Source organism: Equus quagga, chromosome 20, assembly GCF_021613505.1.
Source record: "Equus quagga isolate Etosha38 chromosome 20, UCLA_HA_Equagga_1.0, whole genome shotgun sequence".
Taxonomy (NCBI): domain Eukaryota; kingdom Metazoa; phylum Chordata; class Mammalia; order Perissodactyla; family Equidae; genus Equus; species Equus quagga.
This window is the reverse complement of record NC_060286.1, coordinates 20,055,201-20,071,547: the sequence shown is the minus strand read 5'-3', so window position 1 is coordinate 20,071,547 and position 16,347 is coordinate 20,055,201. Positions and strand designations below refer to the sequence as shown.

At 43.8% G+C, this 16,347-nt stretch overlaps 1 protein-coding gene across 1 annotated transcript in view; it reads right to left on the bottom strand.

Annotated features, from left to right (window-relative positions):
* IFT43 (intraflagellar transport 43) overlaps nucleotides 1-16,347 on the bottom strand; it is a 77,384-nt gene that overhangs the window by 48,824 nt on the left and 12,213 nt on the right. The gene's annotated exons all lie outside the window — the stretch shown is intronic.

Sequence of the window (16,347 nt, the reverse complement as noted above, 5' to 3'; positions counted from 1 at the left end):
ATTTTGTGAAAAGATTATTAACACATAACATCTAGTGTTAATTAGTTACAAGTACACGAGTGAGAGGGGACTCCAGTGATAGAATTATGGGTAATTCTTTTTTCCTTTTTTATGCTGTTGTGTGTTTTCCAATTTTATTCTTTGTAATCAACTTATATTACTTCTATAAACAGAAGAGCAATAAAATAAAGATATGAGAGAGGCTTGCTTAAAAGACACAGACTAACTCGGTGGGTTAGAAATCTACTCAAATCATCTGGGCAGGAAGCAGTCACCTGCAGTGGAGACATTCAGAAGCCCAACTGCGGGAATTCTTGGCTAGCATATCTCAGCTAAAAACATCAAGAGAATATCAAGCAATCCACTGAATCACTCCAGCTGGGTAAAACAACAAAATGTACTTCCTGTTGTGAATTACCCAGTATTCACGTAGGACCGCTTTTTGAAAGACCAATTTTCTTTTTCAAGAACTGCAGAACATTATAACAGTTGTTCTCAGTCTAAGGATGTACTTTGATAAATGGACTAAAACAGGGGTTGGCAAACTTTTTCTCTAAAGGTCTAGGTGATAAATATTTTCAATTTTGTGGGCCATACGGTCTCTGTTATAACTGCTCGACTCTGATACTGTAGGGCAATAAACAGCCACAGACAACAAGTAAACAAATGGATGTAGCTGTGTGCCAATAGAACTTCACACAGACAAAAAGGGGACCAAATTCTGGCAGGAAGGAGGTGGTTTGCTAAGCCCTGGACTAAAATGTGTCATCGCATCATCCTTTAAATCTATCGCTTAAAGCCTAACTGGTAACTTTTCGAGAAAACACTCCCTCGACATGCCAAAATACCTTTATACTTTTGATATTTTAATTTTACACCAAGGTATGTTTTCTCTCCTGCTTCTCTAGTAGCATCCCAGCCTGCCAAGGACATGCTCCATCTAGATACCAGGCCTTCCTGCCAGGGGAGCCAGAACCGGCTGGAAATGACTGAGAAGAAGCCAAGTCCTGGAGTGCCTGTATCCAACTCAGCTCCTGGGAAATGTAAGCAGCACTTTAGAGGAAAGAAGAGTGCCTGTATCCAACTCAGCTCCTAGGAAATGTAAGCAGCACTTTAGAGGAAAGAAACTTGAGCATTCTACGCTACAGGCAGGTAATGGAGCTATTCATGGGCTCTGTATATCTCAGTTCAAACAACAAAAATATAGAAGTGGAAAGCAAGCTACTGTTTGCCTCTAGCGGGAGGAAATCCAAAGATGATGTACAAAGAGATCCCCACCATCGCTTCCCAGTCCACACGTCCTTTTTTGGTGCACCTGCCACCCCACACTGGCCCATGCCCAGGCTGGAATAGGAAGCCTTATATCCAAGACCCCTCTTCCCTTAGACACAGCTGATTGAACCAGGGCACGCCAGTCTGACCCAAATGAATTCTCTGTCCCAGGAATCTAGAACTGAAGCTCAGAGGTTAAGCTGTTCAGACAGCACTGAGCACTGGAACTCGAAAGACCAGCTGGAATCAGAATAACCAAGACTAGCACAAGCCGAAATTGTGTATAAGCAGAAACCAAGAACCTTGTTTTGTTGAGTTCTTACCATGTGTAGGGTACTGTGTTGGGGAGACTTCAAATGTTAAGGAGAACTGAAGTGAACCATACTGGGCCCTCAAGGATGTTCTAAGCCAATCTGGCCCGCAGCTATCTTCCCTGTGCTTTTACAGATAACATCCCAGGTTTCTTCACCCAAGGGTAGGACCATCTTGTGGTAATGTACCTTCCTGAATTTGGAGGTCACAGACCTGTAGCCACATGTTTTGTTTGGCCAGACAGTGGGTTTTTATTTGTTTATTTTTGTTTTGAAATTTAAGCTACCACTCAAAAAATTGGCAGCTTTCCACACAAAACATCAGTTGCCAGCTTCTCCTGAAAAACTGAAAGATCTAGTAATGCTGGGGCTGAGTAACAGCTGCCCCTTGCAGGCAGGACATACGCATTCCATTATGCCACAGTCCCCACCCTCCCTTTTTGTCTCTTGCTGCTCAAGTCAAGTGCCAGCTGCCATCTATTACTATGCACTTGTGCTGTTCTTTCGCTTCTGGTCAGAATTCTCTCTCAGTTTTCACGTCTACTGGAAGTGAGGAAATAAAAGCTATGTCAGGTGCTTTAAGAAAAATGGGAAAGAGCATATTTCTTGGTTGGAAGGTGATCTTTTCTTACAACTCAGTGTGCAAACTGAAAGAGTGCCTGTGTCTTACCCCTAGTCCCACTTCCCTCACCAAGGCTACCCGCCTGGCCCTGTAGGCACCTGGGTGTGGGATCCCTGAACTAGACTCAAAGCTGGGCTCCTCTGCTTTCCTCTCTTTGCTCCGGATGTCGGGAAGCACAGAATGAGCCAAGTAAATCCATGGTGCCATGACGTCAGGAGGGCCTGAGTCTATACGGCGCTTTCCCATGGCTGTAAGATGCTAAGAGCCCACAAGAAGAAAGGAAGGAACCTGGGTGGCACCAGCAAGGTTCCTCAACCTGTGTCTTCTGATACCACGTCTGCTGTCTACCATGGGGTGTGGGTTACAATGGTGACAGGAGGAGCAGAGACTGAACGAGAAGGGGATTGTGGGAGATTAGGCAGCATGGAAAAGCAGCATAAGCGACATCAACTTAAGTTAAAATGCCCTCCTTTAAGTAACTGCTAAACTGTTGAGGGATTAAATTACTGCCCAGATGGTAAGTGCCTAGAGCAGTGCCTGGCACATAATAAGTACCATAACTTTACTGTCCTCATCATCGTCATCATCCCTACTGTCAATACACGAAAGGTTAGGTCACAGTAAATATGATATTAAAATATACTACCATTTGGAAAAAAGAAAAAGAAAAAAAAAAGAAAAGATTCCTTTGAGCCTGGCCTGAGCTGTCACTTTGACTACTAGTGGACATCACATGGTTAATGAAGATCCCTAAGATCCTAAAAAGCAAAATGATCTGTTTTCCCTTCTTTAACCACCAACCCCAGGAAGCTGTGGCTATTGGGGGGATGACTGAAAATCCTTTCTGCCTAGAGGTAACACAAAGATGCGTTTCTCTCATGTTCTTCCCATTAGGAAATGGTACCACCTGCTAAATAGGACAGGAGCTTCAAAACAAAAAGGTCACCACAGAAGAGTCACTCCTCCACAGCCAAGAGAATTTAACAACTAATCCCCAAATCAAAGGTTTTTGGCACTCGTGACTGAAGACTTCAGGCGCTGACACAATGTTGTAAAACTGTAAGCTACTTTTCATTGAGATCTCCCAGGAGAGGAAGAGTTACAAAGAAATTCTCTCTGCAAAATGGGGCAGAGGCTGAAGCGGTCCCCCAGCTCCCCATTGGAAGTCTTGGTCAACCTCAGTAGAGAGCGCTGAGGCTGATGGGAGCCGGGAGGGGCAGGCAGAACTTAACTCTCCTCAAAGTAGGGCTTGGGCATCTAGTGGGAGATGTCCCCTTCCTGATGGGGAATCCTTATGTTCATGATTTGGTACTCTGAGTCCAAGGATAAGAAATTTTTTTTGTAGATGTTCCCTACTTTGAGTCTTGTCATGGCCACACACAAATACCCTGTCTGGATGAGACGGACTTAATTAACCACTATTACCAAGTTATAAAGTCTCCTCCCCGCAGTTCAACTCTGTTCCCCATGTGGGGAACGGGACACTGTCCTGTGTGCACTGGTTGAGATGGAAAAAGCAGATGTCACCTCTGTCCTCCAATGTTACCCCGTTCAATGAGGCTGAGAAGAGGCAGAATTCAGGGTGTATCAGGTCTCCATGAAATCTATGTGAGTGGACGTCAGGCTTTATCTGAAACCTAAGAGGCCACGTTGGAGGTGGGAGGTAGGCATCAAGGATGGAGGTACTGAGAGTCGTTCCAGGGAGAGGCTGCATCCAGGGCCCAAGGGTGAAGCTGAGGAGGAATCCCTCAGCCAAAGGCCAGTTCCACTAAATTTTGCAGTTCTCTTGTCACCTTTGGTGGTTTTTATTGGGCCACTTTCTCTTTGGGTAACATTAAAACAGGGCTCTGACAAGCAAGCATAAGCTTGCAGTACATGACTGAAGGCTAAACAGAATTGTACCAACCAACTTGGGGAGTGCTGAGGACAGAAGAGGTCAAGGAAGCTTTATGGGAAAAGTGGGCTTGCCCTGGATTGGAAAGATAAGCAGAGACGAAAAGGAAAAGCATTCCAGCAGCAACCAGACCCCAGGTGTAGTGATACCAGGATAGCATATAACACTCGGGCTGCAGCAAATGCGGTTAGATGACATCACATTGGTAGGAGTCCCTGAGAAAACTGTTCGGGGGTCTGAGACCGTGAGCATCTATTACTTTACAGTGCAGGCCAGAAGTGGAAGCTGATGCAATTTGATCATAATGCAGTAGTTTAAAATTAGGTGCAAATGATCTGTTTGAAATGTAAGCAGATGACTAGCTTTTAGCAATATAATTTAAAAGGTCTGGCAGGTTCTTTTGCATGGACAGTCCAATCCCTGAATGCTTGGCTGCTCTCCTAAGAAATACAATGACACCTAGACACCTAGGAGCCCTGTTTCAAAAAGAGCCCACAGCTCTCTCCCCAGGGTGACCTGAAACCCAGGACACACTCGTAGGGCAAGAAACCACTGTTGCTCCTTTTAGGACCAGCTGCCAGAACTCTGTGCTTCCCCTTCCCTACCGTGACAGATCAGACGCTGGGGGCCTTTCGGGGGCCAAATGCCCTCCCTGGCTCGACTGTCAGAGCTCCCATCCGCACCTGGAGTGGTGAGAAGTTACAACCCTTTAGTTATGGATCCTTCCATTTGGGCCAGGGATCCTTCCTCTTCTGCTCATCAGGTTTGGGCAGGACAAGAGGAGACACAAACATGTAATTTATTTTCTCTCAAATCTTATGTGTCTGAGTTCCCTGTGTAACGGCCCAAGCAGTGAAAGGAAAACGAATTTACTCTTGTTCCATCCTTGAAACTAGAAATGTCATCTTTAAGACGGTCATGGCATTTTTTTCTTGAAGCCCACCAACTCCAGGATCCCTCTTGACCAAGCACTTAGGAAAACACTACAATCTGTGTGAGTTATGACTTTGGAAGAAATCTGTGTGCTATCCCTCTGCTAGGGAGGAGGGGGGAAAAAAAGCCTGGATGGGTGAGAGAGACTAGAGCACAAATGATCTTCAAAGCCAGAAAGAAGAGAAGACCTGATCCCAGAATTCATAAGTCTTGGTTTATTCTTTAAATTGCCCTGCTTCTGAAATTTAGAGGCACGGCCCCAAGACATCTGCTGGGAAAACGATTTCCAATTTTGGCAGATTTACTGCCAGGTAACATTACCCAAACTTGTTTTAAAAAAAGAAAGAGTCTTAAAATGTGCAACACCAGGAAGGACAGAAATAGGAACGGGTGACGGTAGCCCTCAGGCAGTGCATCCCTCGTGTTCTCTCTTGAAAGCCGGAGTCACGTCTCCGAGTGTGGGAAATGAGCACAGCCCGAGGGGCTGCCGCCTGACGGACGGAGGGGGCAGGACCCTGCATAGCTCCTGAAGAGAAGCAAAAATGTGCTCTCTCCAAAAATAAACAGGGGCAGGAATGACTGCGAGTAAAGAGTTGGGGGCACGTGACTGGTGGCTGCGGTCCTGAAATACCAACTTTCCACAAAAAAAGAGCCTGTGATAGGCAGAGAGCGGGAAATTCAGGAAACAGCCTCTTTATATGGTCTCATCCGAATGGGCCAAGATTCAACGGAGTGGAATTACCAAGTCAGAGGGAGCCTTTAGGGCCAGACTTGTTTCTGATCTTTATATGGTTCCCCCAGATTCTTAAGATGCCGAAATAGAAAAGATGTTGTAGTGCCAAAAAAGGAGCCTTTTGAGTTTAGAAACTTCTCACACACTCTTAAAAGTCCTGGAGAAACCCCACAGTATGAATCATCCCCAAATCCAAACTGCCACCTGTTTCAAAAAGCCAGTCCAAATGCACACATAAATTCACAATAGAAAAGACATTTAGTTAAGATCCAGTGCACACTTCACTCCTATCCATCTTCCAGCTGCCAGGAGCAATACAGCCCCCATGTTCAAACCTTGATTATTGCCTAAAAACAAATTTCCCTTCCTTTCTCCAGCAACTTGAATGAAGATCTAAGAAAGGTGCTCTTATCTGCTTGATGAGAGAGAAGACTAACACTTATTAAAATGCGCATATACTGCAGCGGCAGGCACTTATTCCTCAAATCTGTCTGCCATGCATAGTTACATCTTTGCCAGTTTCTTCCTCCTGCCTCAACCCTGGGTCTGACAACTAATTCATTATAGACCTGAGTTTTCCACTTGTGGATTTAAAGTCATAGAAGGTAACGGACCATTCAGGCTAATAACTGAACCCCTGTGAGTAAACATAGCTCTTTCAAGCTGAAACGGACACATCAAAACGCAAATTCTATTTTAAGTAAAAGAAAGAAACATGATCATCAATAGATGCTAAAGCCATTAGGTGAAAGATTGATTGATGGGAACTTGGGCATTCTCTGGGAGCCAAAGAATCACCCCATACATTACATACCACTTGCAAGGGAGACGGCGTTCCTTAACACACGAGATGTCTATCACCACCATAACTCCGTGATCAAACTTGGCAGCATGAGCAGTGGGACGTGATGTGCTGCCACTTGGAGCACACAGCACCACCCAGGAAAAATTCCTGCCTCAAACGTTCACTCAGAATCTAATGAAGCCTTCCTATCTGATTCCAGTTTTAGAAATCAAGTGAGAGAGGACTAAGTTCAACACTAGGAAGAAAGACTCAGACAAAGCCAGAGTGAGGGAAACTCTCAAGAACCACTGGCCCAATCTCTTCAAAAACTCAACAGTATTAAGAAGCTGTGTGTGTTGGGAGTGGGGAGCAGGGGAGCAGACTATCCTAAATTAGAAGAGACTCAAGAGAGAAGAACTTCATGGAGTGGTTCTTCATCAGATCCTAGTTTGAAAAAACAGCAACAACAGACATTTGGAAATAACTGGGGAAAATGAATATGTACTGGGTAACAGATGATATTAGAGAATTTTTAATACTGTTAGGTGTGAATTGTGGATTTCTAGGAAAATATCCCCATTTTTCAGAGAGATATGCTGAAGTATTTAACATGTCATGATGTTTGCTTCGAGATAATTCAGCAAAAAATTATAAAACACAAATATATTTTAAAATATTTTATAAATTACCATTTAAGCAAATACAGCAAAATGTTGACAACAGTTGAATTCAGGAGGTGGGTGTTTGTGTTCATTGTACTATTGTGTCTACTTTTCTGGATGCTTCAAATTTTAATGAAAAGTTAGAACAAAAAGGAAAGAAACTAGATGCATGAAGTTTAGGTTAACAAAACAGAAAAAAGGCAGGGTGGTGGGGGGGAGGGCACCAATATGAGGGCTGTTCATGGACTTATCTGCTCCACGAAGGACGAGGCCAAACAGGAACGAAGACATTCTCCACTCCCTGGCTGGGAATTCCTAACACCAACACCCTGAGGAACAGAAAACAACTCTACACCCCAAATGTCAGGCCTTGAGATCCCTGCCAGAGCTAGAAGTGATGGAAGAATGAGCTTCTAAAGAAAAGTGCCTCCTCGTGCCCCACTGCCCCAATCTCCTATGGACTGTATTTCAATTGTGTATATATGTATACATGAGATCTGGGTAAGAAAAAAAATGTAAAGTGGAAAGAACACTAGACTGGACACCAAGCAATCTGAGTTCTAGTCCTGACTCTACCACAAATTATTTCCATGACCCTGGATTTTAATTCATGGTAGAGGAGATTCATCCCAGGCCTACAATTTTGTGATCTGATGAGTCAATGAGTTGTAGCATTTTCAATTCAGGGAGAGGGAACCTAGGGAAACAGATGTAAATGATGACATGGGACATCTGTCATCAATTTGAGCTGGTGTGTAGGAGATGGAGACAAAAAAAGAGAGAAGACAAAGCTACAGAGAGAAATGGGAATATGCAAGCATAAAGACACGATCGGTAGCGAATAAGCCAATCTAGGCAATGAGAGAGAATAAAGCGACTAATTCGTAGCTAATAATAATAACAGCAGCCAACATCTATTGAGGGTTTACCATACGGAGGATTACTCTGCAGAATCCTCGTGACCCAATGAAGTGGACACCACTACATACCAAGTTTACTGATGAGAAAACTGAGGCTTGGAGATTAACTTGCCTAAAATCATCCTATTTGTAAGTAATGGAGCAAGGCTCCAAATCCAAGTCTCTCTGACACCACAGCTTTGCCCTGAAGTAGATGAAACCTGGCTTCCTAGACACTAGGTGCATCTCAGCTGGAACAGGCTTGAAGGGACAGAGCAGCTACAGAAAAGAACCTGTCTGGGCTGAACCAAAGTACTCAAAAATAAGAGAGACTAGATCGATGCCATCTGGTCTGATATTAAGGATAAGACCTGGGAAAACCAGAAAGAAAGGAGCATCTCGTTCATTTATTTTCTGGGCACAGAGTACGCTGTGGCTATTGATGGTATCAACATGTCGAGTAAGAGAGAAGGACCAGAAAGTAGCGTGGTCTAACCCTGAAGTCTTCAGTAAGGCAGCCGAGGGAAGGGTTAAGGGTAAAGTCAGGATTAAAAAGTGATGCCAAAAATAAACGACAACAGCTTGAGCACTGTGCCAAACTGTGTTAGGCTGAATTCAATACAAATCTTTGTAGCTGGAAAGTAGCTGTGTCTTCACTGCATGTCACGAGATATTCTCCTCATACCAACAGTGGAGTAGCTTCGAAGAATGAGTGACTATTTGGAGGGAAAAGTGAGTTTTCCAAAAAGAAGTAAAGGGGAAAAGCTATAGTTTCAAAGGGGAAGGGCAGGAGATAGGCTGGAAGGAGGGAAGTCCTGGGTTCAAGTTCTAGAATCATCACTTCCTAGCTGTGTAGCCTTGGGCTAGTCACATCTTCACTAAGCGTCCTTTACATTGTGTGTAAAAGGAGAATGGTCATGAGTCCCTTGTAGGTCTCTGTAAACACTGGAGACAATCTCTGGCACAGAGCAGACACTAAATAAATGGTGGTGATAGTGGCTCTTATATTATTTATCAGAAATAATAATGGTAATAAAATACAGACTTTGGAGGAGAAACCTTTAATGCCTAAGGTTGAGACAACGGGAAGTTTTGGGGAGGCAAATATTGTAGGACCTTTTATGTGGGGCTGCCCTGCAACAAGTTTCATTCCAGGGATCCAACTCGTACCTATTCCAGCCTCCCCGAAGAGACAGAAATCCTTTAAAGTTGCCTGAACCAAGAGAAAACCACAGCTCCACTGCTGACTGAGAAATAAAGGTGATGCTCAGGACAGCCAGAGTGTCTGCCAGTTACTCTGGTGGTGTCCCACTTAGCCAAATGTTTGCACATGTCCTATAATAAAAGATCCACGTCCCATATCTCAGTACAGAGTCATCAAACTGCCCATTTCAAATGACTCATGGGATGGCACTGCCAGCAGTCTGTTGAAAAGCCTGATCCAAAGAGAACAGATTTCAGTCCTGGAAATCATTCTTTAAATTCATCCTGGATTTTCCTCCCTTGGATGGCATCCTCAATCTCAATGACATTCCCTTGGGTCATCCTAAATCAGTTCTCCCCTCTTCACGGGTCTATACCTTCCAGATACTTAGAAAGAAATGCCCTGTTCCCCCTATACTTTTTGCAGTTCAGCCAAAATAAACATTCTTTTCAACTTTCATCATAAATCAAAACCTATACGTTTTTGTCATTCTCTTAACTCCTTTTAGTTGGTTAAAATCCATCTGGCATGTGTGTAACCAGAAATATGCACAAAGCTGAGGGTGTAAATTCCCAGCACAGCAAGAAGCCACCCCTCCTGGCACCTGTGACTCTGTGTAAGCAGAGTCTAGACTTGCTACCTCAACCAAATCCAGAGTGGAATGACTTGGAGGAAGTGGAGAGCAGAGGAGCAAGCTGCAACCGCGAGGCTTTAAGAAACCTGATCTCTCACAAGCGTCTTCAAGGGTAATGATGGAAAAGAAGTGGAGGGAGCTTGAAAGAAGCATTAAACCACAGGCTGGTGGCCTGCATCACGTGAGATGTGGAGAGGAACGCCCGGCTCTGTTCCCCACTCTGTTCACTGTCGGGAGACCAGGGATATCACGGGCCTCACACCCAGTTCTTCTCTATCCTGCCCTGGTTGTTGGAGCAAGAGAAGACACTCTAAGCACAGAGCACGGTCATGGCTGGCAAACTTGCACACAATTTACCCCCTAACAACATTTCAAGGGACCCCAGTAGTCCTAAAAAATTTTTTAAACGTCTATAACTGTGTTTCTCAAACTTCTAGATTTCACAGACTGTCAATATTTCTAGAAATAAATTTTGTTTGTGGGGGGTGGGATGTGGCTAGCAGTACAGAGTTAACAGTTTTTAATTTTGTTAAGAATATTTTTTTAAAAACCACCATTTTGCAGGCCGGCCCAGTGGCGTGGTGGTTAAGTTTGCATGTTTTGCTTCAGTGGCCCGGGGTTCACGGGTTCAGATCCTGGGTGTGGACCTACAAACTGCTCATCAAGCCATGCTGTGGTGGTGACCCACAAACAAAATAGAGGAAGACTGGCACAGGTATTAGCTCAGAGACAATCTTCCTCAAGCAAAAAGAGAAAGATTGATAACAGATGTCAGCTCAGGGCCAATCTTCCTCATCAAAAAAAACCCCCCACCATTTCCTCTCATCATCGTTTCATTAAAGAAGGGAACTTTTCAATCTCCCCAAATGAGCAAGAGCATAAACCAGGATAAAGAATGATCCTTTAAATTGAATAAATTTAGTTTGCGAAAAACTTACTACATTGTTCTTGGTTTTCTCATTTTAGTAGAAACTTCCTCACAGACCAATGTTAAAACATGCTATGCTCTATCTCTTTTCCAGCTTATCAGTCCAAGTCCAAGGTGGATTTCTTAGGCTCTCACCCCACCCTTTCTCAAACAAGAAAGGCTGAAGGCCAGCCACTCCACTGCTCCCAGGTGACAATGCCCTGACATAAAAGGCATGACCTGGGTACAGTTGCTTGGTCCATAAATTTTGCTCCTCAGTTTAAAGTCATCTGGGAAGACCTCTTGCCCTTGAAAGAGCACACTGCCAACCTCACCAGCTCTGGGGCCTTTCTAAATTAACTTTGCAGAGTGCTCAGAACAGCGTCTGCATGGATGAGCACTTACTTCCTGCTGAGTGTATCCCAGGTCTCCGGGCCGCTTTCATACCCCAGTTTCTGTGCATCACTTCCAAGTGCACCACTGATGCCAGAACGTTTTCTAGCTCAACAGCTAATGTACCTGAATGCCCGTCAGTTACCCTAAGAGACAATTGACAAAATCTGTTTCTGCAAAAACCACTTTCACTCTTTTCCTGCCAACAGCACCACTTGGAAAAAACTGCAGTGGACTCTGCAATAATCCAAAAGCAACTGGCAGGTTCTGGATCCAGTAATGGGAGAGCAGTTGGCATTCAACTAACCTTCACACAGATCTGGACAAAATACAAAAATCAACTATTTGAAGGCACTGGAGGGCAAACAAAAGCAGGCAGAAACTGGAGGGGATTTGACCCTTGAAAGAAAAGAAATGCCCTGGGTAAAAACCCGTGTTTGAATGGATTTTCCCCTTGAGTGCACTCTCCAGTCTGGGCAGAAACTGAGCAGCTAGGATTCAAGCAGAAAGCTGCAGCTATTGGCTTGGGGGACAAATTTGGGGACTGCCAGAGTCACTGAAAATAGAGAGAGAGAAATCCTGGAAAAGAGGGAGCCCCAAATCTGCATTTAAACTCCCTCAAATTCCTTCAGTCAATACCTGAATTGCACCAAGAAACCCAGTGAAAAACAACAGGTGAAGAGCTAAAAAAAAAAAAAGCTGAGTGCATCTCATTAACTGCAGGGGAGACAGACACTGAAGTTGGAGTTCTACCAAGTTAGAGGTGCCTGGTATTCACCTTGGAGCTTCCACTAAATCCCAGAAGAGTCACACGTTAGGAGTAAAGACCACATCCCCGGACTATGGAATTTGCACTAGGACTGCAGGTAAAACCAAAATAGACCTGACTTAACAAAGCCTAAAACCAGATCTTCATAAATCCAAGGTGACCTGCAAATAATTAAACTGCCTGCTAAAACAAAAATCAACACTTTTCAGAGGAAGGTAACATAATCCAGAGTTTCTACAATGTCCTGCGTACAGACAAAAATTACTGGACATGTAAAGAAACACAAAAATGTGACCACAGTCAAAATGTAAAACACAGGGCCAACCCCATGGCCGAGTGGTTAAGTTCACGCATTCCACTTCAGCAGCCTAAGATTCACCAGTTCAGATCCTGGGCGTGGACCTATGCACCACTCATCAGGCCATGCTGAGGCGGCATCCTACACAAAAAAACTAGAATGACCTACAACTAGGATATACAATTATGTACTGGGGCTCTGGGGAGGGAAAAAAGAAAAGAGGAAGATTAGCAACAGACGTTAGCTCTGGGCCAATCTTCCTCACCAAAATTTTTTTTAAAAAAAGAAAAGCAAAAACAATAAAAACAGGCTGGCCCCGTGGTTGAGTGGTTAAAGTTCCGCATGCTCTGCTTTGGTGGCCCAGGTTTGCAGGTTCGGATCCCAGGTGCGGACCAACTCCACTCATCAGCCAGGCTGTGGAGGCATCCCACATACAAAATACAGTAAGATTGGCACAGATGTTAGCTCAGGGCTAATGTTCCACAAGCAAAAAAAAAGAGGAAGATTGGCAATGGATGTTAGCTCAGGGCAAATCTTCCTCACCAAAAAGAAAAAGAAAGAAAGAAAAGAAAAGGGCTGGCCCCGTGGCCGAGTGGTTAAGTTTGCGTGCTCCGCTGCAGGTGGCCCAGTGTTTCGTTGGTTCGAATCCTGGGCGCGGACATGGCACTGCTCATCAGACCACGCTGAGGCAGCGTCCCACATACCACAACTAGAAGAACCCACAACGAAGAATATACAACTATGTACCGGGGGGCTTTGGGGAGAAAAAGGAAATAATAAAATCTTTAAAAAAAAAAAGAAAGAAAAGAAAAGAAAAAAAAAACTGACCCCAAGATAACCCAGATACTGGAATTAACTGACAAAGGTTTCAAAGCAGCTATAAATATGTTCAAGGACTTAAAAGAAAAGATGGTCATAATGAATGCACAAATGGGGAATCTAATAGAAATGGAAGCTGTGCCCAAAAAAAGGAGGGGGGGAACAAATGGAAATTTAGAACTTAAAAGTTCAATATCTAAAATAAGAAGTTCAGTTTGAAGACACCAGAAGAAGTAATCAGTGAACCTGAGGACAGATCAACGGAAAAGATCCAATTTGAAGACCAAAAAGATGAAAGATAGGAAAAAATTAACAATGCTTCAGGGACAAAAAACACAGGACAAACCTATGGGACAATATCAAGCAGTTTAACATATGTGCAATGGGAGTCCCAGGAACAAGGAGACGGGAAATGAGGCAGAAAAAGTATTTGAAGAACTAATAGCCTAAAATGTCCCAAATTTGGTGAAAAATATTGAGTTCCTGATCTAAGAAACCTCAGCAAATCCCAAGCAGAGTCAAGACAAAGAAAACTATAGTTAGGCACGTCATGACCAAACTGCTGAAAACCAAAAAAAGATAAAAAGGAAATCTTTAAAGCAACGAGAGAGAGGGGGACAGACTTCCATACAGGAGAACAATCACGAGGACAAAAGGATGACAATCCTTAACGTGCTGAAAGAAAAGCATTCTCAATCCAGAACTCTCAATCCAGAATTCTACATCAAGAGAAAATATCCTTCAAAAGTGAGGGTGAAATAAATATTTTCAGATCAAGCCAATACCGAAGTTGCTCTGGCAAACCTGTACTACAAGAAATGCTACGGGAAGTTCTTCAGGCTAAAGAGAAATGACACCACATGGAAACCTGGCTCTCCAGGAAGAAATGAGGAACAAGAGAAACGGTAAATACGCGGGTGAATATAAAAGACTGACCTTTTTTCTCTTAATTTCTCTAAATGATAACTGGTTAACATGAAAAGACAAACGGTATGGAGGGGTTTATGACAGGTAGTTTTAAAGCATAAGATATCACTAGCACAAAGAAAGGGAGGGGAAAAATGGACTTCTGCAACAAGGGTCTCACATTTTAATGAAGTGGTATAATATTAACTCTCCGTGGCCAGTGATAAGGTAAGGATGCATATTCTAATCCTTAGAGGAACCACCAAAAAAACAGTATTAAAAAAACTAGACCTGAAAAAGCCAATGGAGGAAGTAAAATGGAATATCAAAGCAATCGGCTAAACACGGTGACATAATTCTCTGCTATGCTGGGTAAAGACATGTGACCAGAAATGTTTCAGTCTGTCACCAATGACATTCAACATCAGTCAGTACCCTTTTCCTGTAAAGTATCATTATTAAAAGAATATTTTACTATCACTCTGTTCCTTCTCAGTAATTACTGACACGCTGCATAGTAAGAAATCTAGCCTTGCTAATGACTTCAATGAGGCTTTCCGATCACAATCTTATGGTTCCGAGCAGATGAGACGTTCTCTGTTCGCAGCACACTCTCTCCACCTCCTCGCTCCTCCTAAACCCGGGCTTCCCCCTGTGGACGTCGTTTCTCTTACAGCTCTTTCAAGCAGAGCCTGCTCATTCTGTAAAACCCCACTGACCAGGGTCCCAAGATAACACTCCTGTCTTACTCCCCCAAGTTCCTGCAGACCCTTCCAAACTATTATGGAACACTTCTTGTGACTCAGAATGTGTGCCTACATCCTCTCTCCTTCCTTCTTCATCCCTGTCTCTAACCACTGCCTAAGCACACGTTCATCAAAAATTTGGGCATTTCCGCTCCACAACTAGCCTCATCATTCTAAGTGAGTCAGGGTTCACAGGAACGAGCCATCTAATGCTTAGCTGCATAGTTCCCTGACCCTTGCAATGCCCATGGCCTTGCTACTTTTTCAGTCAATAGAACCCGGAACTGCTCCATCTCTGACATACCTAGTCCCCTTCTTCTCTGAGAACTTTCTTCTTGGTTTCACTTCCTCCCCTATCAACCCAGCTCCCTTCCAAGGTCCATCACATGATACCTCATTCCCTTGTCTTTTTACCACATTTCCCCCAGAACTCCTCAAAACCTGGATTGAGCCAACCATACACCTTTGTTTTGTCAGTACCCAGCCTGCTGAGGGATGCTGGAGAAAACAGCAACCCTGTAAATGAAGGCTTGACCAGCTTGCGTTCTGCCTTCTCTCAGCTGGGTCCTACCTCGTCTCCCTGCCTCCACTCTCCCCTTCCTCCAGTCTGCGCTCCACACCTGCGTTGGCCCCCGGCAGCTAGGGAGAGTCCTAACAGGGAGGGGAAGCCAGGTCTCCGTCAGGAGGCACTTCTGTGTAGGCCTTTCTGGCACACTGCCTACCAAGAACTCTGAAGAAAGGCGTCTGAACATCCAAGGCTCTAGCAGCTTGGCTGCAATTTCTTTTCTCACTATAAATAAGTATTGACTTTCCTATCTCATTTTGAATTCATTTTAAATTATTTTTCCTAAGGACAGCCTCTAAATTTTATGTTTCAGGACCCACAAAGCCCGGATTCATCCCTGACCAATGATTGCCAGACTGCTCTTTCTACAATGCAAATCTAATCACACCTCTTCTCTGCTTAAAACCCTCACAAGCTGGCCCCTGGAGACTATGAAGGGTCTGTGCCCCCAGGAATCAGAAGTTCTTCCTCCAGGTTCTTCTTACAGATCCCAGAATCTATGCTCGTGATTCCCACATCTGTTAGCACTAGTTTTCAACTTTCTCTCTTAAGCTCCAGACCAATTTTCAACTGAAAACTTGACAGACCTCTTTGAAAAGAAGGAAACTCAAATTCAACTTGCCCCAAACTTGAAATAATTCTCTCTTCTTGCTCCCCCACTGCTGAGACTCTTAAATTCTCAGTCTCAAAAATATCATTTTCTATTCAGTCTTTTTAGCTACACATGGGGTCATCTCCAGACTCTCCTTCCCTCCCACTTCCACAGCCCATCTGTTACCACATCCTATCCATCTCCCCTTAAAAATGTCTCTGGGCTTTAGTTTATTGTTTCCTAAAGTAAGGTACACGTGCCACTGGTGCGGGCAAGATGACTGGAGGTGGTACAGGGACATTCCTTTTTAAAAATAACCATTCATGTATTTCACTGTGTATTAGGAAAAATACAACTATCACAAACTAAGTTCACTGACAGTTTCTTTTTAAAAATAAACGTAT